Below are 22871 nucleotides of genomic sequence, written 5' to 3' on the forward strand. Positions count from 1 at the left end.
TAGAACACATATGAACAATGAATTATCCAGGTCATATTAAGAACTAACATAAATCAATAAGCAAAGGACATGTGCAATAGGAAAATTAGCAAAATGCAGAAACAGGTCTTTCACTCAAGGGGAAACAAAATGGCTATTAAATACATTTCTTGGGGGGCCAACCTCATTCATAATTTAGAAAAGGTAAACTAAAGTTACATTGGAGCCCTGTTCTTGCCCTACCCCCTGCTCTTGCCTTCTGACCCCTGGTCTTGCCTTCTAACCCCCTGCCTGGAACAACATGCAAGTAAAACCTGGACATTTGTAATCTGTAATGGGGAGTTGTAGTCTGTAAATCAGCCCTCCTTATGACTTTTCAGCCCCTTCATCTCTGCCGAGGACCCATGGCCTGTTATTTTCTCCCATTTCTCTTCCCTCCCTTCCTTAATAAATTACTGGCCTAACTAAAATTTAAAAAAATAAAATATTGGATTTCATTCTATAGATGGAAAGCCTCTGGATATTTTTAGTGTGAAACGGAGTATCAGATTTTGTCTTTTGAATGATGGATGTGGGAGTAGGCATTGAAGACATGTAGTTGTATATACAGAACTGAAGAAAGTGGTAATAAGGAAGCCAACAGGGCTAGAGTATAGGCCTACACTCTATAAGACGGAGGTGGAGGACCTGGGATACCAGCCATAGTAGTTACATTTCCTTTGGTCAAAAACAAGACCAGGCTAATTTAAGGATCCCCAAAAAGGGGGGGAGTTAAGGAACGGTTTCCATGATATTCCACACAATAGAAGGAATAGGCGAACAGACTGTCCTTGGGAAGGGCACTAACCAGGACAACGTCAAGGACCTCAGCAGCACGAGTTTATAGGCCTTCCTTAAGGTCATGGCCACAAGTGTGGCTTCATTCCAAAAATTTGCAGGGTCCATGTCTCACCATTTCAAGTTTCAGATTCCAAGAGAGAATATCTGAATGTCCACCTTGAGACCACTAAGGCCAGAGTGTCAGGGTCACATAGAACAGACCTGGTAGCTGTGAGCCAATGATTGTCCGTCAGGCTACCCCAGGGAAGTAGACACTGTTGTGAATGAGCCAGGCACGAATGAGCCAGGCACCGTAAGATACCGACAACATTCCTTCTTTGGCCCACATAACACAGACACTGGCATCCTTCTTCCTCATCTTCCAAATATGACCCACTCACACATGTGATACAATTAGCTCTTGAATAATCACAAACTGGCTTTACCTCAAGGAGGAGGGTGGTCTCTCTCTGGGACAGAATTCATTTTCATAATTATAGACAATAATTATATCGTATTGTTTTCAGTTATCTACAAGGTACCCATTTGTGAAACAGGTCAAAAGGCAATTTAAGGCTAGAATCAGGTAACTTTAAGAATGTGCTCTAGAATCTAGACAATATGGTGTTTTCTGCTGATGCACAAATTCTTCCCTATACATCGAAATATCTCGAATTCAACTGAAAAGTAGAAAAGCAAAATAAAAGCAACCTTCTGGCCTGGTCATTCAGTGCCATTTTCTTTCTGCAGGGGCTGAAAACATGCTTCGTAGGGGATGGTATCAAGAGGGCATCTACACTGGGAGGGAGACTGCCCTGGGGGTAGTGGTGTGTGGGGGGGTGTCTTTTCTAAATCTGTGCTTCTAGAATTTTAAGCCATTGAGCACAAAATTCTAAAGGAAGTCTGAATTGGGTTCCTTTGATCGTATCAATCTGGGGAACGTGCTGGTTTAGGTTCCCACCAATCCCACAGCCAGTCAGTTTTGTATTTCCAGAAAGATATGGTTTCAAGAATCAAGTCTGGGTGTAACTTCACAAGCAAATCTGGCTTCAGCTGGGCATGTGCTTCAGGGTTCTAAGATTACTCCCTGACAGGTTGGCAGTGGAGGGAGGGGATCAGGGGTCTCAAAAGCTGGACAGTCATAGATACTGGTGGCTGGAGAAGCAGCATTTGGTACCCCGTGCAGAAAGGAATGAAAACAGAAACCAGAAATGGTAAGTTGTTCAATTTGCTAACCTCCTAATTTCCTCACTGACAAAAAAGGGACTGAAATGGTTTAATATGATATTCTGATGGAGCTACTGTCAGTGCATTTTGTTCGTGCAATTTTTCTAAGGCAACTTAGACTAGTAGTTAAGATGGCAGATTCTATGGGCAACCTGTCCACTTCGAATCCCTGCACACTGCAGGATTGGGGGAAAGTACCTAATGCTTCTGTACCTCAATGTTCTCATCTATAAAATGGGACAAGGGTGGCCCTACTTCTAGAATTGTTATGGGGATTAAATATATGTCAAGTACTTAGAAGAACACGTGGCAATCAGTAAGGACTTAGTAAGTCTTAGCTATATCAACTATTAATAATTCTCTAAATGTGAGACATCTAAGCATATACATTTTTTTGTGTGGAAAGTCACAATTTCAAATATCTCATCTTTTGGTCTAATGATATAGCAGGGCACATATCTGGGTTTTGGAAAACATGGTCACTGCACCAAAAGGAAAATTAGAGGACATGAAATTGAAAATTCTGAATTGCCTCAGAGAAGGTCATATCTGAAATGAGATCTTTCACTAGTATTTAACTGAGTGCTTGCTATGAGCCAGGTATTGTTCTAGGTTGTGAAATTGAAAAATCTTCCATTTTTTCAGTTTGCAACAGAGAAATAGAAATTAACAACTCCACACCCCCACAGCAGCAACTTCTACACTGTCCAGTATTGGCTCAATTAGACCAAGGTGTGAGGTCTCTTTGCCTAGAGGAGCTCGCACCAAATCTTGGTGTGTATTTCCATCTTTCTCTCCCATCTCTCAGCAAGCTCTGTTCTTTCCCCCATTTCCCAAATAAATTCTTTTTAACTGGCCTAAAAAAAAAAAAAAGACAAAACAAGGTATAATGCTTTATCTAAATTTTTGTTTTCCTGCTTTAGTACTAAGGAGTAAATTAGAATATTTTTAATTTAAATGTATATGAAATGCAATTAAGTGCCTAAATTTCTATTTTCACACACCCGATTTTGGTGGATCCCATCCCCAATAAAATTTCATTGTTGGTTTATCTTGGGATAAAATAGGAAATGGTGGATTACAAAGAAAACTGTAAAGTATCATTGCCAAAATCAAACAGATGATTTTGTAAGAAGAGACTTGAATCTTTTTTTTAATTTATTATTCTCCCCTTTCCCTCTCTGCCCCGTTGTCTGCTCTCTGTGTCCTTTCACTGTGTGTTCTTCTGTGTCCACTTCTATTCTTGTCAGCAGCCCAGGGAATCTGTGTCTCTTTTTGTTGTGTCATCTTGCTGCACAGCCTTCCGTGTATGTGGCACCATCCTGGGAAGGCTGTGCTTTTTTTGTGGGGGGCAGCTCTCCTTGAGGGGCACACTCCTTGTCACATGGGGCTCCTCTATGCGGGGGACACCCCTGCGTAGCACAGCATTCCTGCACACATCAGCACTGCGCATGGGCCAGCTCACCACACGTGCCAGGATGCCCTGGATTTGAACCCTGGACCTGCTATGTGGTAGGCGGACACTCTATCAGTTGAGCCACATCCACTTCCCAAGACTTGAATCATTTACAAATTTATTAGCCTTTGCCTTCCTTTTCCAGACCTTTGAATTTTACAAAAGTGGGTGGGGAAAAATATAGGAGAGTGTGACTGGGTCTACTCCACAGACACCATTATTTGAAGGGTTTGTATTTGAGTTTCTCTCTCATTGACAAGGTGAATCAGAAGGATATGGTATGAATCTGAGGCGGGGGGGGCCAAGAGAGGCAAAAAAATCCCCCTTCCCAATGCAAAGTCTTACATGGAAGTATTAAGTGGAGGCACATCCCATGCCTACCTAAGCACAGAAATTTCCTCTCTATTATATGCAAAATGAGAATCTTGGACCACATTGTCATTTCTTGTTTCTTTCCTTCATCTACAACATTTTCCTTCCCTACCTCCCAGAATGATTATGAGACACTGAACTCATCTAAGAAGGCACATGGGCTTTGGGGCCATTGGGTAACACTGACAATGCTGAGAGTCAATTGCCTTGCTCTATGATGTATAGAAAGGAGAATGATGGTGTGGAGCCAGCCACAAATGTCTTAAAGAAGGTGGTTCAAGAATAGGTTGCCAGAAGCGGACTTGGCCCAGTGGTTAGGGCATCCGTCTACCACATGGGAGGTCCGCAGTTCAAACCCCGGGCCTCCTTGACTCATGTGAAGCTGGCCCATGCGCAGTGCTGATGCACACAAGGAGTGCCCTGCCACGCACGGGTGTCCCCGCATAAGGAGAGCCCCACACACAAAGAGTGAGCCCCATAAGGAGAGCTGCCCAGTGCAAAAGAAAGTTCAGCCTGCCCGGGAATGGCACCGTATGCACGGAGAGCTGATACAACAAGATGACGCAACAAAAAGAAACACAGATTCCTGTGCCGCTGACAACAGAAGCGGACAAAGAAGAACACGTAGCAAATAGACACAGAGAACAGACAACTGGGGCAGGAAGGGGAGAGAAATAAAATAAATCTTTAAAACAAAAAAAGAATAGGTTGCAAGTGATATAACAGGAAAAATAAGGCAGCACATTAAGAATTGCAACAAAGAGATTCCAAATGTCCAGACTTTGATCCTAAGAGAATAAACCACTTCTGAAATCCTATAAAGGGAAATATATATATATGAAATTATAGGGAAATGTTACAAACAACCTTGGAAATAGGAATTAAGGTAAAATGTCAGAGAAGAAGGAAAGTCAATAAACCTTTAAAAATTCAACCCAATTAGATGTGCCACAAAGAAAATTGTGACTTTGGAAAAGATCCAAAGTAGGAGATTAAAACAGGAAGCCAGTGAATAGTAATGACGCAAGTGGTCTTCTGGTCACTAACAAACTTATGTACTGAGAAAATAATACAACTTAGTATTTTGAAGAGGTTGTTGACATGATTGCAGTGATTTATAATTCCTTTCTTTCATACTTGAAATTTTATTGGTTGTTTTGAGGACCAGCACAAGTCCATCATAAATAATTTGAACACATTTTTTTTCTTCTTTTTCTTATATACAATGTTTAATGTGCATATTGAAAGTCTAAAAGTCAAGAGGTTGTAATTGTTTTCTAAAGTTATTCCAGTGACTTTCCAGCTTAAAATTTGGAGGCAAGTTTTCCTTCAGAGGATATCAGGTGCCAGTATCTTTAAATGTCAACAAGCTGTTACATCATAAGGGCCATTTGTTCACAATTTAATGTCATACACATCACATACTCACATTTCCAGTCTTTCACCACACATAGCAAGGTATTAGGAAAACTGGACAACACAGTACACACAATTGGTAGAACCAAGATCAGGGAGTTTTCTCTAAGAAACAATTCTACTAAAAAACAACATCAGAATAGTATAAATTTTAAATGTTTAAAACATATTAAATACATGTCTTTGACTCCACATTGCTGTTTAGTATGCATTATGCTATAAGTTTTAAAACTGGCCCCCCTCTAAATCTATGGAATGTTAGGTTGACATCCAAAACAGTCAAAACCTCCCATAATTCAATATCCCTCTATTTTCTGGTTGTATAAACAAAGAACAAATAACTAGCAAATGATTTCATCTCTTTTTTAAGAAAAGCATTTATACTGTACACTTGGATTGGTTGAGATAGGATTCCAATCTCCTTCTTAAAAATGTTTCTAGAGCTAGTAAACTTTCATTTACAAAATAGTTGATTCTCATTTACAAAATAGTCCTCTGGACTATACAAGAAGGGAGATTTAGGGACCACTGATGAGAGATGGTGTAAGAGAATAATCCAACTAGACTTCTCTCTCTCCTGATTCATCAGAGATTTGATCCTCCTCATTTTACTGTTTCTCCATTTTTGCAGATAACTCTTCTTTAGTTTCCTGGTTAGCCTCTTTGGCTTGTTTTCTCTCTCTTCCCCTTTTAGCTGTTGATTGCACTTTTTATTTTTTTAGGTAGGGGGTCCAGGCATTGAACCCAGGACTGCCTATGCGGGAAGCCAGCGCTCAACCACTGAGTCACATTGGCTCCCCTGAGTTACTTTTTCTTGTTTGTTTTTGTGTTTTTAGGAGGCACTGGGGACCAAAGTGGGACCCCTTCATGTGGGAAGCGGGTGCTCAGTCACTTGAGCCACATCCATTCCCATGGCTGCACCTTTATGTCTGAAGATTTATCCTTCCCTGCTGTCTGTATGGCTTGGTTTCCACCTTTGCAGGAGCAGATTTAGTGACAACTTGGGGTCCTCCTCCACTGCCATTTGGAATGAGCCATGTTTCCTCAGTCATCTTGGTGGCGAGGAGGGCACGTGCCTGTTGCCTGAGCTACAGCAGTATTTTTTTGTTTTGTTTTGTTTTGGGGGGAAGTGAGGCATATACATTTTAATAAACTTTTTATATATATATATCATACTTTGAAATATGTTTTTCTTAAATGTTTAACTCAAGAAACACACGCCAAGCAGACTTAACAATGTGGCTTAGGAAAAGAAAGCAATTATTTGACTCTTTAGGATCCCCCCTCACTTTGCCTACGTCAAATTTTCCAATCTCTCCTCTTCAAAGATTGACTATGGTGAAGGGAAGAACAATAAAGTACAAGTTTTTCAACTGCTGATTGCCAAATTTTCATCAGTTACAGTGTATCATTCAAAAAGTTATTTTGTCATTTGCTTCTCCAAATTTAGAAATAACCAGTTTTGCTCATTCATCTGACTGCAGTTTAACCCATAACTGGCTCTGCTAGCACTTTCAGCTCAGTACACTGAATGGAGCCCAAATCAAATAGACTGTGAATTACTTCTAGGGTGGAGTTTATCTATGTTCAATTTCTCCTCACTAAGGGGAAGGTCACTAACATCTATTGAAAGCCTTATATCCAGGTACTCTCTGCTTGGCACTGTCTTAACTTGCTCAAAGTCACATGTTTGCAAATGGCAGAGCTGGGATTCAAATCCAGGTCTATCTCACTCTAGAGTCCTCTCTGCTCCATTGTCACTTGCGGAATGGACTTCAAAGTTTTAGAAATCTTTTGTCATCCTGTAGTTGTAAAAGAATTCAAACACTATGCCAAACAAATACACAAATTACTTGCAAATGTTTCATTTCAAGTTACAATGTTTTAAAATAAATAAATCTGAGGTCATTGTGCTAGCCATTCCACTACCCATCTCTTACTGTCCTCAGCTATACTTCTTTTCACTTATAGCCACTTGATCTTCCTCTGCTATACAATAACCTCAACTTTTCAGCTCTCTTTCAACTCTTTCGAATGTTTATTATCTATTAGCCAAAAGTATATATGTGTATATATATACATACACACACACACACACATATATATGGAGGGTATGTATGAGCAAGTGTGTTTCATTATTCCTTATGCAAGAATGGTGGAAAGAATGCTACTAATATCCATAGACAAGTTCGACAAGTTCCTTAAATCATATGTTAGGAAACTGTTATTAAAACATTTGCTTGATTTTTCCATTGAATCAAGCACTAACTACCAGTTAGTTTTCTTGCCTTCCAAAAGTTAACATCTTTTCAGAAACCAAATAAAAAAATCAAACTAGGTCCCAGTGCTTATGTTCAGATGATCAAGGTCTCTTTAGTTTGCCTTAGCTTTTACTTCTTGGTGGTAACTCCAAATAATTTTTTGCCCCTACAAAAAAATTAACGGCAAACAGACTCCAGTTTCTTGGAATAATGACAAGGGAGTATCTCGATCAAATAAACCCCGTAGCCATCAAAACAGCAGATTGAGCGGTGGCTGAATTTTCCTGCAGGCCTGGCCGAGGCACCCAATCCAGAACACATCAAACCGCATTTCTTAATTGCAGCCCCTCCCCCCAAAAAAGTGTTTGGAACCTACTGGGTGCTTGTACAGAGCCCTCAGTTTCCCGGGCAGCATGAGCTGCACTTTGTCAAGGACCTGTAGCAGGAGTCCCAGAGGCCTCCGACGTCGGCGACCTCCGAGTGATGGCAGCAGCTGCTTGGAGATCCCCGTGTGCTCCTCCCTGGCTGGCAGCCAGAGGCACCTGGTCACTTGCCCCTGCCACGCGCCTCGCCCTCCCGCCTCCCAGGGGCTCATGTGACCTGCCCCGCCCAGCACCCTCCTCCAGCCTCAGACGCGGGAGACTGAGACAGAGTTTTTTACTTTATTTATGTATGTATCCATTCATTCGTTTTGCTTATTTATTTTTGGGGAGGTACCAGGGATTGAATCCAGGATCTTGTTCTTGGGAAGCAGACATTCAGTCACCGAGCTACATCTGCTCCCCCAGAGACTTTTTTTTTTTAATAAAAGAAAACTGATTTATGTATTCTAAGTATCTTTTAAAAATAAAAATATATTAAAAAAGAAAATGGATACGTGCGGTATCGGGATTCTGAATTGATTACGCCACCTCCTGCCGTTGGCTGCGGAGCACGTGGCAGGCTCTGGTGTGCTTTAATTGCACAACCGAGATTCCTGGCAGGTGCTACATCGTCTGTCCTACAGCCAGGAAGGCTGAGATTACAGGGTTGTCCTGCGTCTCTGGCTGAGCAGAGTACAGAGCGATACGCCACCCTTTTAAGCCCTTTTTCTGATAGACGACCCTTTCCTTTTGTGTAAACGTCTCCTTCCCTTGCTTTCCAGACTGCAAAGGTAAGCCCCGCCAACGTTTACTTACCCGCTGGAAGGAACAGCTTATCCAAGACATCTTTCTAATTGTTTCTTTCAGACATTTGTGTAGTCAAATATCACCCACTTCTTGCTTTCCTGGAGCTTAATTGGGAATGGTGGTGCTGGGAGGTGTGTTTTCCATTATTTAGTGTACACTCTGGTAAAGCATCTTTCCTTTTAAATATTTTTAATGTTCCAGCAAGGTAAGGAAATCAAGGAGATAGTAGAGAAAGGCAATGGATCCCATTCCCCACCCTCCTCTCCTTAGCCCCACTGCCTCTCTTGGAATCTCTGCTAATGTTCTTAGTTTTCTTGGGCTTCTATTAGGAGACATGGTCCCACCTATCTTTTTCTTGATTTACCAGTTCTAGAGTCTATCCATTGATTTGTGGTTATTCTAGTTAGAGATTTAGTTAACTTAAATCGCAACTCCATAGTAGAGGCATGTCACTGTTTTGAGTCACTGATTGATTATCATGTGTTAAAAAACTCACTGCCTCCTTATTTCTTGAAACTCTCACTTAGATATTGATCTTTTGCACTTCCACCTTCTAAGAGAAGGATGCCAGAGCCCCTAATTTTTCTTCTTTCTCTTCTATTCTCTCTTACAGCTCTCAACTTCAATTGTCTCTCCTTTTGTTTTCAGTGTCTGGTTGATAACATTTTATTTCTTTCTGTGACTATTGCCAGGACTTCCATGATTTGATTACAGAACAATTCTGAAAATTAAAAAGCAGTAAACAGTGTTTACACAATTGTCGATTATATGTATTGTTAACCAGCCAGGTGTACTACAATTAAATATTTTTTGCACAGCTTTTTGCGCTCATCTCATTCATTCTTAAATGTTTTCTGTCTCTCAGCAAAACGGTTAGTTCTGCTGCCAAGTGCTAACAAGCCTGTGCTTTCTTGACACTCACCTATGCCTTGAATTTACTGCATGTGGCTCAAACTATGCAGAGGTCTTCATAAGTGTGATGTTTTTTAGAGTGTTGACTTTGTGTCTGTTTTACTGATTGCTATAGCAGATATTGATGGAATCATTGTCTTATTTGGCCAACCCAGAAAATAAAGGCATAAAGTAATAAACTGGGTTTATGAGTCGTCACATACAGTTAGCCCTATTCATGTCAAAACAGCAGGTGATGAAAAAGGGATAAGAATGAAAGATCTCTTAATAGGGAAAAGAGTAATTTGTATGGAATTCTTATTTCTATTCCTCATTGGGCCTATTATGGAGATGGTCTTTTACTTGAGTGGAATGATAAAATCTCATTGATTTTCATAATTTGCTCCCAGACTGGAGAGGGGCTGCAACATCTAGAAATGGCATATTATTATTATTATTATTATTAGACGTCATAAGAAAAAGAAAGCATCTTTGAAGCAACCTCAGAACTCCAGTAGTGGCCACCAGCAGCAGACTAGAGTGGAAGCTCCTGCAGGCGGGGAAAACGGGGGTCTTCCCCCTTGTTGCATTCCCAGCACCTCATGGGTAGATCAGTCTCTCAGTACAGGTGCTGCTCCCCTTACATCAGAACTTTCAATTTAGGAACCTTCCCAGATGCAAATGAAGTTCTTTTTCACTAAAATTCTGGCGATTCCTTCTACCACCAGTAGAGGTCACTAGCAGAAAATAGTTCAGGGTCACTTTGGCCTAAGGAACAACCTTGGGGGCTTTGGCCCAATGATTAGGGCGTCCGTCTACCACATGGGAGGTCCGCGGTTCAAACCCCGGGCCTCCTTGACCCGTGTGGAGCTGGCCCATGCGCAGTGCTGATGCGTGCAAGGAATGCCATGCCATGCCATGCAAGGGTGTCCCCACGTAGGGGAGCCCCATGCGCAAGGAGTGCGCCCCGTAAGGAGAGTCACCCAGCATGAAAGAAAGTGTAGCCTGCCCAGGAATGGCACCGCATATACAGAGAGCTGACACACAAGATGATGCAACAAAAAGAAACACAGATTCCCGTGCCACTAACAACAACAGAAGTGGACAAAGAAGAACACACAGCAAATAGACACAGAGAACAGACAACTGGGACAGAGGGGAAGGGGAGAGAAATAAATAAAATAAAATTTTTAAAAAAGGAGTGCTGTGCCATGCAGGGGTGTCCCCCACGTAGGGGAGTCCCATGCGTAAGGAGTGCGCCCTATAAGGAGAGCCACCCAGTGCGAAAGAAAGTTCAGCCTGCCCAGGAGTGGCACCACATACACGGAGAGCTGACACAACAAGATGACTCAACAAAAAGAGACACAGTTTCCTGGTGCCACTGACAAGAATAGAAGCGGGCACAGAAGAACACACAGTGAATGGACACAGAGAACAGACAACTGGAGGGGGGGCGGAGAAGGAAGGGGAGAGAAACAAATAAAAATAAATCTTTAAAAAAAATGTAAAAAAAAAAAAGAATTATTAAAGAAGACATTTTATTCTACTACCCAGGTACTTGCAGGTGATGTGGAGGTGGCGAAAGTCCTTTGTGGACTGAAGACTTTTAGATATTTTTGTGCATACCTATTTTTTAAGCTATTACAAAAATAGCCTATTTTTAGAGAAGTTTTAGGTTTATAGAAAAATTGCACAGAGAGTTCCAATATACCCACCCACAAACATAGTTTCCCTTTAATTACTGTTTTGCATTAAGGTGATACATTTGTTATAATAGGTTAGTCAATATTGATATGAATTTAGTAACTAAGGTCCCTAGTTTACATTAGGAGTCACTCTTTGTGCATACTGTTCTGGGGTTTTGACAATTGTATGATATCATGTATCCACCAATAGAGTCTCACACAGAAGAGTTTCACTGCCCTAAAAATGTCCAGTGCTATCTACTTTAGCCAGTGTATCCCTGCTATTCCATTTGTGCAGTTCTAAACCAAGCTGCATGCTTGGTGGTCCTGCATGGGCAGGGGTACCAGAGTGGTTCTCAGTTTGGGGGACACACAGAATCAGGAGGATCACTGAGTGTCATCTCTAAATTGCACATGGGAGATTCTAGTACCTTTTCCTAGAAGATCACTGTAGATATCCATGAAAGATGGATGCAGTAATATATCTCTGGTAGCTTGGAACTATATACCCCAGAAAAATATGTTGTTAATCTTAATGAATTCCTGTAGGTGAACCCATCCTAAGTCCTTTTGATGAGGTTAGTTCAGTTAAGGTGTGGCCCAAATGAATCAGGGTGGGTCTTAACCTACTTACTAGACTCCTTTATAAGCAGAATGAAATGCAGATAGAGAGAAAGCAACAGGGAGCAACCAGAAGCTGGAAGTCAATGGAACCAAGAAGCCAGGAGAGGCTACCGTGTACACTGCCATGTGACAGAAAAACCAAAGAGCAAGGATCTCTGGCAGCCAGCCCCAGAACAGTCTGCTAGGAGAAAGCATCACCTTGAGGACACACTTGATGATCACTGGGACTTCTCCAAACTGTGAGTCAATAAACTCTCATGACTTAAGTCAATCCATTGCAAGGTATTTACTTGAGCAACCAGGAAATAAAACATCTTACCTCCTTCCCTTTGTGGATGGCCACACTTGTATACAACTCAAGGAGTTGCAGGAGAGCTGGGCCAATGGAATGGATAAAAAGCCATGTTGCCAGACAAGAAACCACTGCATCGAACTGGGACCTCTCCATCAGCATCTCCAGTGCTTGGTAAAAGTGCAGATTCTTGGTTTCAAACATCATGAATTAAATCAGAAACTCTAGTAATGAGACCTGGAAATTTGTGTTTTTACCAAGTTCCCCAAGTGAATCTGATACTAAAACTATTCATTCCAGCCTTGAATAAATGTTCTGCATGAGAGGACCTAGAAAGAAGAGACAGGCACACAAGTGAGTCAACTGGGATGGTGACCCCAACACTGGGATAAAGGTGGAACTGGAGGAATGTCTACATCCAAACATCTGAGAAGCATGATTCTCAAAGTTAAGGTTGAGGTTAACATATAAATGTATCAGTACCATGTGGATGATAACTGAAACTATGAAAATGGATGAAACTGCCTAACAAAGTAGAAAGTTAGAGGAGAAGAGATGTTAAGGATGGAGCTTTGCAGAACTTCATTTATGGATCCTTCAGAGAAGGATGAGTAGGCAGAGATGTCTAAGGAAAGGCCAAAGGGGAAGGAGGAGAACCAAGATGGGCTTGGCTGCAGTAGCTGTCAAAGGAAAAGAATGTTTGGAGGATGAGGGAGTGATAATACTATCAAATGATGCCGAGAAGTCACATAGTAAGAGGTGGAAATGTTTTCATTGGATTTGGAAACATGGAAGTCATTTTGTGACACTGGCAAAATATGTTTCCATTTAGGGGAAAGGATACTTTCAAATGGGTTGAAGGATGCAAGAAAGGGGAGGAGATGGAGATTATCAATTTAGATAACTTTTACAAGAATTTTATGATGGAGAACAACGATCTCAGAGTATAACTGGAAAGGAGCTGTTGAGTCAAGAGAATTTTCTAAAATGGAAAACCATCAGCATGTTTCTTTTTATGAGGGGGATTTTAATTTAAATAAAATAAGTGAAATATAAAAGAAAGAACTGTAGTGAAAATATCCTCAGATGGGGAGAAGAATTAGAATACCAACTCCTAATGGAGGGGCTGGCCAGAAGGAGAAGGGATAGCTCTCTAGTATCACAGAGTGGGAGAGATTAGGATGGGGCAAGTGTAGATTAGCTTGCATATTGGTGGGAAAATGAGGGAGATGGCATTTGCTGGCATCCCTTCTTTCTGTGAATTAGGTTATAAAGCCTCTGATAATGAGTGGAGGGGCAATTAAAGGAAAAGGTGTGAATTAACCAATGTGGAATGTAGAGTGGAAGGCACTGGCCAACTAGAGAACTAGGACTGCCTTGTACTGTAAGCCCCATTTGAGGTGGGGGATTGTAAACTTAAGGTGGAACCATTCTTCTTTGTTGTGTGTCTTTTTCTAATAAGTAGAAATAAATTAGGAAAAAAGTTTTTTCCAGAATTGGAGCTTTTTCCACACAGGTCTGACCAAAACATGGGTAGGCAATGGATTTAGGACACTGGTATGATTATGGTCAGAATAACGAGGGAATGAAGAAAGGAGGGGGCTGGGAGATTCGGAGAACAGAGGTGTCCTGGTGAAGCTGAAGAATGGCAACTCTGGAAGTAGGTGATCAAACAGTTAGGAAGGAGATGTTGTAGACAAAGCTAGGTGGCAGGATTAGAGAATAGGGTGTGGCCATGGGAATACGTAGTTGAAATAGAGTGGAAAAGGGGGACTTTGGAAATGAGGAGGTTGAAGGACTGGAAAAACATGATGTGTTCTGCATAGATATTGAAGAACTACAAGATAATGGCAGGCCTTGGGATGAAGAATTTGATGCCAAAGACCTTGACTGAGGAAGGAAGTCCAGAAGGGAAGAAGGAAGACCAGGAGGTCAGTCCATGTCAATTAGAAAATAATAATATAGTTGAATGAATTTCAAAGTAATGAACATTTAAATCTCCTCCCACCTGTCCCAAGGAGTTGGGAGTAATTGTCTGGTAGTGGCAATGAGGAACGAAGACAATGTCAGTTTCATCATGTAAGTGTAGGAGATCATAGCTAAGAAATGGTGACACTAATATTTAAACCCAAGAACCTGATGTAGGCCAGCAACATTGTTATTCTTTTTGTGAATAGTGGGGACTGACTTCCATCTTCTCCCTTAAGATGAGATTCAGAGGGTGGAGTGTGGCAGTTTGAAATTATTTTATGAATCCCCAAAAAAGAAATATTATGTTTTAAACTCATCCATTCCTGTGGGTGTGAGACCCATTTGACTGGATTACATCAGTGGGGTGTGATTCGTGTTGAGTCTCGCCCTCTTTGCTGGGTCTGATATAAAGGAGACACAGAGACTCAGCCCGAAAAGGGAGCCAGCACATTTAATTCTGCAATGTGAGAGAGAGGATTGCTTAAGCACGAAGCCCCTTGGAAGGAAAGGAGACTCCTGGGCGGAGACTGGCAGCCATCTTGCTTCACCACAGGGCAACAGGCCAGGATCACCAGCAGCTGATTTTGGTGAGAAATCGCTGATGTTGCCTCATTTTGGTCTTTTCATGACCAAATATCTTTACCGGGGATTGAACCTGGGGCCTCATACATGGGAAGCAGGTGTTCAACCACTTGAGCTACATCCGCTCCCGGAACTGTAAGGTTTTACCCCAAATAAATCCCCTCTACAAAAGCCATCCCTTTCCTGGGACTTTATATCAGCACCCATTTGGCAAACTAAAACAGTCATCTCTCATTTTTACATTCTTGCCTAATCCTGGCCCCTTTCCTCATGTATCCTGTCCTCTCTCCAGGGAGGCTGTGGGTCCCTTCCATTGCCATCAGGTGGGGTGTCCATCACGTTTATTTCTGACTTGTTCTCAAACCAAATTCAAATGGGCAGGAGTGCCAGAGCAGGCAAAGGGAGGAGAAAAAGCGAAGGAATTTCAGCAGCTCTGAGACACCAGAAATAGTCGTAGGTCTGTGAGAGGCACAGATAAACATCTGTTTTTCCTTTTAGGTTCCAAGAGGGCTAAAGACCCACCCCTCCCTCCTGAGGCAGAATGTGATCCTAGTCTTTTCAGTAGTTCCCGAGGTCCACCTTGTTATTCATTCTGGTGTCCGTGATTGGCACTTCGTCACTGGGAGAAAAGGCTGTAATCAAAAGGGGAGACAATCCACCTCTACTTTGCAAAAGAAAAATAACTTTTGGATTAGTTTATTCGCCACCACTGCCAAAATGCAGAATTTTTAAGAAATCATATAAAATCTAAGACCTTGTTTCCTTTGTCCCACCCTCGCCTCCCACCCCCTCCCAAAAATGTGATTTTCTTGCTGTATTTTCCTCTGCAAATGCCAACGAGGCCTGAACGCAAGCGATCCGAACAGAGCTGCTCGCATCGCTCCTCCTCTTCCATTTCTTTCCAACCACAACACCACTGACTCAGGAGACGCGTCCCGGGCGTGGATAAAAGGACAAGTCTGAGCTGCTAGTGAGGGCAGGCGGGCAGGGAGCTAGTGAGGGCAGCTGGCAATGATGCCGGCTGTGCTGCGGCCTCAGGCGGCTCTCCACCCCCTTGAGATAGTCAATTTGGTATTCTGTACTAACTGCACTCCCTTAAAACAAAACTTTAAGTTAAATTCTTTAAAATTGGGATAAAACAAATTTCTGTTTCATTATGAGTTTTTAAAATTTACTTTTGGAAATTTAAAATGTACTTAATATAAAATCCCCAAATTTGAAATAAATGCTACAGGGTAGGTGAGAAGGTTCTGTGAAATACAAAATAAATCGTTTTTCCAAAGAAGAGAGAATTCTTCACCTTTCTAGGTCTGGACTTTTGCCATTTAAGTCCGATTTTAGATGCAACCTTCTAAATATTTTTGTTTTAACCTAACACCTCAGACCTAAGTTTTTTACCAATCTCTTGGTGTGTGACTTGATTTTATCACAAGGATACATTACTCTTTGGGGCCTTAAAATTATGCTAAAGAAAGATTTACATTTAAAAGCACTTTAATTCACCAATTTCAGTTTCACACATGCATTCAGTGCCATACTGTTTTTCTGGTCAAAATCAATACACTATATTCTATTAGAATATGAAAGTACAAATTCAGTCTATTTCATCCATTTTGCATTCTTGCATTTTTTAATCAAATCAATTTTATTGATGCATATTAATAAAGTATAAATCTATCCAAAGTATACAATTGATGGTATTTGGTATAATCATATAGTTGTGCATTCATCACTTCAATCATTTCTAGAGCATTTTCATTATTCCAATAATAACACACAAACAACAACAAAAACTCATCACCTCTCAATCTCTCTATGCTTCCCCTGCTGTACGTCACTGAATTGCTTCCCTCTTTCTAGTTTATTTTATTTGAGGGTTGTGCTGCACAGAATTGGTGAAATATTGTTTGTAAATCTTTGGAAATGAATAGAAATGGTGAAAGCACACCATAGTGTTTATATCTAGCAGAGCTGTATTATGGGTATGACAGTGGTGGAAAGGCAATGTCTAAGGTCACACATGTGACTAGAAGGAAAACTAAAAAGTGTTAACATGGGATTATGTAAAATAGTGAAGCCTCTTATAATAGATGAGTATGGGCGATATTGCATATAAGACAGTTTTTAGCATTCTTGCATTTTAATTGCATGGACAGCTTCCTTACAATCAGATAGTTCTTCAGAATCTGTGGTCCTTGAGCCATTTTTAATTCAACAAATTTATACTTTTAATTCTCCAAGCCAATTTATTTTTTTATTTAATTGTCAGCCTCTACTCAATATTCTTTTACATTAAGATTGTTTATTTAAAATATAAATAATTCCTCTGCCCTTTGGCCTTTTGTGATGTGACTTTACTCCAGGGAGTGTTGAAAGTTGACTCCCCAGTATCCAGAACACTAACTAGATGTCAAGACATTGTTCACCAGGGGCCGGGAGAATGCCCCCCCCCCCTCCCCCCAGCAAAGCTGTGACGTTGTCTCAGGGACAGAGGCCAGGCTTCCTTGAAAACTGGAAGGAAGTTTGGTTGAAGGCTCATCCTCCCCTGGGGGACTGGATTAGGATTGGGTCAGGATCACATTACAGCAGTGGACATGGATGGTGGCTGGAACCAGGAAACAGGATTTTGAGAGGAGGGCTTTGAAGAACCTTAGGGTACAAACCATCTGGTAATGCTTTCCGTTGATGTCTGTCATAAACAGGCAAACCATTTGCTTGCACAGGACAGTCTTGAGAAAGTAAAGTAACACTAGTAAAGACAGAATGTCGGTGAAGATAGCAATCACCTGAGGTAGATTGGAGAGATAGTTATTCAATCTGATCTATTTCCAATTACTAAGGAGTTAAAATTTGTAAAGTCATTTTAGTAAAACACGCTTTCCCAGGAGGAAGGCTCTGGTCCCTTTGATACTGGTTAGTTTGAAGCTGTATGTACCCCAGAAATACATGTTCTTAAATCTAATCCATGCCATTTTAAGTATGAACTTTTGATGAGGCTATTCCAGGTAGGGTGTGACCCACTTCATTCAGGATGGCTCTTAAATAAATGGATGAATAGAGAGAGAGAAAAAGCCTTGGAAGCAAGAAGCTGAACTCAAGGAAACCTGGAAGAGAAGGGAAGAGACCAAGAGATACCACTGTGTGTCTTGCCACATGGCAAAGGAGCTAAGCATTGTGGGCAGCCAATCTTAGGGAAGAAAGCCTTGCCTTGAAGATACTTGATTTGGACATTTTCTGGGACTCTAACTGTAAGTGAATAAATTCTCATTGTTGAAGCTGAACCATTTCATGGTACCTGCTTTAAGTAATCTTAGAAACTAAAAGAGTTGGACAAGGCTTCTATTGGAGTATAGAGTTTCTTTGAGGAATAAACTGAGTATTGTAAATTTATTTACAATAAATTTATTTATTCTAGAAATCTTTCAAGTTTTCAGTATAAGAAATGATCAAGACTGCTATTTGCTAAACAGTGGCTCTCAAAGAAGGTTCCCAATCAGCAGCAGCTACATCGCCTGGGAACATGTTAAAAATGAAAATTCTTGGTCCCTGCCCTCATCCTGGCCCCCACCCCCAGACCCCTCTAGTCAGGAACTGCAGGGAGGGTGGGGGCAGCAACTGGTATGTGAACAAACCCCCCAGATGAGGAACAAATCAAAATAACTCAGCCCATCACGCACAGGTGGGGGTAGCAATATTTTGTGTCATGTAGCTTTCAATTAAGAAAAATAAATGAATTTAGGAACAGCCTGTTGAGAGCTAAAAAGTTCATAAACAGAAGAGTTTCTGTACTTAGCTTTGGTTCAGTGCTTTTCACTTTATACCCTCTTTCAGATGCAATTTGAGTTATATCCATTCCAACAGTATCCCTGGAACCAATTCCTTTGTAATACTATCATGAATAACAAAAGAAGGTTCTAGAATGGGACTTGGTCATTTTTACTTCAAAATGAAATTTCTGTGATGATATTGCCCATTGTAAAAATAGGTTTTCCATTGGGAAGTAGAGGTGAAAACTGAAAAGCTAACCTGTGGTTCACACCGATAAAGGATAGTGTTTCCCACACAACTCCTTATTCTGGCCAGCAGTGCTGCAGTTATGTTCTGTTTATGACCAAAGATAAGAATGAATGAATGGATTAGTGCAGCTTCACTACAACTACAAAAAGTTTCTTTCCTTCACACCCTCCCACCTCCCATGCTACCCCTCCCCTTCCCTCTCTCTCTCTCTCCTTCCTTCCTTCTTTCCTTTCTTCTTCCTTCCTTGAACATTTAGGGACTCTGAACTGAAAGCATGAATCCTGACAAAACATCTCCCACACAAGAGACACCTTCATTGCCACCAGAGCACACTTATTCCCAAAGATGGATAACTTGGCAAATGAGACTGACAGAGTGAAAAAAGAGCAATGCCTATAAACATCTGTGTCTCTGATGGGAAAATCAAAACAAAATAAATTTACGAGTAGAGTGATGACTAATCTACAAGCAACTTTGTAAACTTTTATTGGAAGATTACCTTTTGCTTAGAAAGGCAACTCATCAGAAAGGGCTAAGCACCCCTTTACTGTCTGCATTCTGGGTAAGAGTCAGTTTAGAAAACTAGCTTCTCAGTTTTTTATGAGAACGCCTGAGCTTTCAACCAACCACTGTGTGGGGTAACTGACATTCATTATCTAACTAAGAATATGTATGAATAGCTATAAAACTCAACAACTGGAAATTTTCACCCCATATGTAAACAAAGACTGGTTTGTTCTGTTTTATGCTTAACATCAATGGCAGTGTCGATACATGGAGATCCAGGACAGAATAAATTTAATGAAAAATTTAAAATGTGAACTTAATCACATTTTGTCCAAATGATCAAATTAACTGGGTCTTTATCAAGAGTTCATTGATCTTTGTGGTTTTCTGATTGGCAGGGAAACAGGCTGTTCAAATGAAATGCTGCTCAAATGTTGAAATTTTGGAAATGAGACATCCAAGAAGCAAGATGAGCAATCTGACTATTGAAAGTGAACTAAGAGAAAATCTGTCAATTATCAGAAAATTAATGAGGCCACACATGGTTAGTGTGTATTAGCCAACATGGATAATTACATAGAAAGGCAGGGTAAGGTTCAAATAAGAAATGTTGGCATGGAATGCTGAGTTAAGTAATCTAGATAAAAATGCTTTTAGCATTAAGTCATAAGGACTTGGAATATAGAGATCATTTCCTTTCAACGCTTTAAAAAGTAAATACAGTAAATGTTCCCTAACTCTGTCCATTCAGGAAAGAATCTCAATGATTAGGGACACAGCTGAAAGGGGAGCCTGGCTGTGAGCAATGGATGTGAATGGCATGCCTTTTCAAGCAGATGACCCAACGAAACCAGCCAAGTAGTTCCCTAGTCAACAACCATAAAGATGTGGGTTAAAGGGTAGAGAGTATGATTTCTGATTTTCTTATCTAAGTAGTTATAAAGTGCTTTCAGACAATGTTACTAGAGAAATAGCTCCTCTTGAACCTTACTTACATGGTAAACTTCAATCTCTCCTTATTCTCTAAAAAAATATTACCTTCAGGTTAGTTACACATTTTGCCCAGATGATCAACAATTCAAATTAGCTGGGTCTGACATTATGAGTTTTTACTTTATTTGCAGTTCAGGGGTTGTTATGATATCCTGAATGATAGAGACTGCATCTTACATATTTCTCCCACCTCGACCAGAGTTTCAAAGGAAGGCAAGGGTAAAGATGCTAGTATTTATTGTGTTAAGTACGGTCCTGATGTTACTGGATTTTGTCTAGGTTCTTGACTATGCTGCAGAAATGAGTTTCAAGAGCGCATTGGGTGAGTTAGGCCAGTAATTTATTCAGGCAGGGAAGGACAAGAAATGGGAGAAAATGGCAGACCATGGGTCCCAGGTGAAGAGGAAAGGGCTGAAAAGTGATAAAGCGGGCTGATTTATAGACTATAATTCCCCATTACAGATTATAAATGCCCAGGTTTTACTTGTGTGGCCGGAATTGGAGTCCAAGGTGAGAGAGAAAGCATGCTCAGGCCTCCAACCTGCTTTTTGAACTATTAATTATGCCATCCCTTTGCTAATGATAGGGGAGGAGTTCCAACTGTTTGCTGTTTTGATTGATTACCCACACACACACCAATCCCCCATGAGGGCCAATGATAAAGTCCTTGGGGAATATCCGGGGCTTCTCCTGGCTTCTGGAGGAAATCCTATACTGAATGGAAGAATCTTGGGGAGGGTCTTCCAGCAGCCACCTTGGGGTTTTGATGTCCACATGGACTCGGTCAGGTTCTATAGCCATCTATTGATTTCCTATCTTACTAACCTACTTCATTTCCCCCTCAGAGAGTTTATACCTTTATTCTTAAAGGGATGCTGAAGGGAGATGATCATTCTTCTGTAGCTACTTCCTGATGGTTAGGGCAGTAGGCCCTACCTGACAAGGTATAAACCCCTCCTGCTATTCAATCTCATTTGGAGGAAGATAGATCTGGCATCTTGGACAAAGCTGGATGAAGTTCCCATATGTCTAACAAGATGTTGATTTCTGGAAGAAATAAACTGGTTAGAATTTTTAGAATATATGGTCCCACTAAGAGGATACTGGACCACAAAAGTAGAACCATAAAGGCTGCATTTTCCCAAAGTTGATTGAAAAGAATATTTTTCCTTCACTAGAGGGGGAAGAAGCATTGTCCTTTTTAGTTAAGCTACAGGAGATGAAAACAGACACAGGTTTTTAAAGGGATGTCTAGTTTGCCCTCCCCTTGGTAATAGGCATTTGGGCTAGAATTAGAGGGAACAGCTGACTTTGACATACACACTACCTAGCTTTTTCTCTTGAAGAGGTATTTCAGGCCATCCAATGACTGGCATTCGTATATCCCATCAGGTGCTTCTGGTGAACTGGCACTTTCTTGGGCAGCTGGCTTCACTCAGGATAGTGCACCAAGCTGGAAATTCCTTTAATTTTAATAGCTGTGGGAATGATCAGAACTACAGAGTAAATTTCCTTACATTTTGGCTCTAGTTGAGAATGAGGCTTGTTTTCTTGCCAAGTTTTCATCAGAACCTGGTTTGCACTTTCATCTCAAAGGGGCTAAATTGAAATGGGTCCTAGCCACCTCATTTGCCATTTCCCTTCTGTTGGGAAAATGCTTAGCCCTGGTAGGACGGCATGTGGATCTGCCAGTCCTCCCCAGGGTATGAGTGGGACAGGTCCTAGAATAAGGGCTAGGAGGGAGACCTGGGCTAAGCACATTCATTAACTACTTAGAAAATAAAGTTTACTAGGACTTTTAACATGTTCATTGTTTCTCTGCATATAATCTCACCATAGTCGTCAGGCATATATCTAAAATAGGATATAGTACAGTACTTAATACTAATTAATGTACTACTCAATGCATAAGTTTCTCTTTGAGTTGCAATTAATAGATTTAAGTTCCAGGTTTGCAATACCATATGTGTTGTCTCTCCATGAGAGCAGGCCATAAGGCCAATTGTGCTTAAGTTCTACTCACAGTACACTGGTGATCACTGCTCCACTTGGTATGTTCTGCACAGAGCCAGCAAGCTGAAGCATCATTGACCCTAGAGAGAAGCTAGAGAAGTAGGTTCCAGTATTCCACTGGCCCGGTGCATAGCACCCTTCAGCACATTGAAACCGTGCCAGTCTGGAGGCAATATCCATTGTACATTTTGGCTATATTGAGCCATCATAGGTGGTTGCAGGAGTTTGAAACTGCAAGGTAATCTCCATTGACTTCAGGAACACAACCAGAGATGTAGTAGATACCTTTATTTTTTTTAGGGGTCAGTGAACAACCTAGGCAATAGCTCATAGGGAGAGGCAACCTGCAGTGTTTTGAAGGTCTGGTTTGAATGCACAAATGAGTTTGACAATGCTGAAGTCTATCTCTTGATTTTTATTCATTTTTTAAATACTTCCAATGCAATGTGTAACATATCAAATGAACTTTTTAGTACTTTGCTTTTTACTTTTATATTTTTACACATGAAGATGTTAATTAGCAGGTATTTTACTTTAGCAGTAGAAGAAAAAGTACTTTTATTTTTTTAAAATGAAAACTGAAGATTCCCAATGGAA

The 22871-nt window shown here is 40.9% G+C and overlaps 1 protein-coding gene across 1 annotated transcript in view; it reads left to right on the top strand.

Annotated features, from left to right (window-relative positions):
- The first annotated feature begins 8515 nt into the window (after positions 1–8515).
- LOC101426206 (thiamine transporter 2) overlaps positions 8516–22871 on the top strand; it is a 56450-nt gene continuing 42094 nt past the window's right edge. Inside the window, exon 1 of the mRNA XM_058299997.2 lies at positions 8516–8683. The gene's annotated coding sequence lies outside the window, so the exon portion shown is untranslated. The remainder of the gene's footprint in view (positions 8684–22871) is intronic.

This window comes from Dasypus novemcinctus, chromosome 7, assembly GCF_030445035.2.
Source record: "Dasypus novemcinctus isolate mDasNov1 chromosome 7, mDasNov1.1.hap2, whole genome shotgun sequence".
Lineage (NCBI taxonomy): Eukaryota > Metazoa > Chordata > Mammalia > Cingulata > Dasypodidae > Dasypus > Dasypus novemcinctus.